Source organism: Bison bison, unplaced genomic scaffold, assembly GCF_000754665.1.
Source record: "Bison bison bison isolate TAMUID 2011002044 unplaced genomic scaffold, Bison_UMD1.0 scf7180017864384, whole genome shotgun sequence".
Classification (NCBI taxonomy): domain Eukaryota; kingdom Metazoa; phylum Chordata; class Mammalia; order Artiodactyla; family Bovidae; genus Bison; species Bison bison.
The window spans coordinates 8,592,251-8,592,482 of NW_011494956.1; the positions used below are offsets into that span (position 1 = coordinate 8,592,251).

General features: G+C 52.6%; 1 protein-coding gene across 4 annotated transcripts in view; it reads left to right on the forward strand.

Annotated features, from left to right (window-relative positions):
- XRN1 (5'-3' exoribonuclease 1) overlaps positions 1-232 on the forward strand; it is a 112,708-nt gene that overhangs the window by 28,178 nt on the left and 84,298 nt on the right. The window lies entirely within an intron of this gene.

A 232-nucleotide genomic window follows, 5' to 3' on the forward strand; every position in this document is an offset into this window, starting at 1 on the left:
AATTGTGGCTTACAGGCTTAGTTGCTCTCCAGCCTGTGGGATCTTCCAAGTTCAGTTCAGTTCAGTCGCTCAGTTGTGTCCGACTCTTTGTGACCCCATGAACTGCAGTACACCAGGCCTCCCTGTCCATCACCAACTCCTGGAGCCTACCCAAACTCATGTCCATTGAGTCGGTGATGCCATCCAGCCATTTCATCCTCTGTCGTCCCCTTCTCCTCCTGCCCTCAATCTT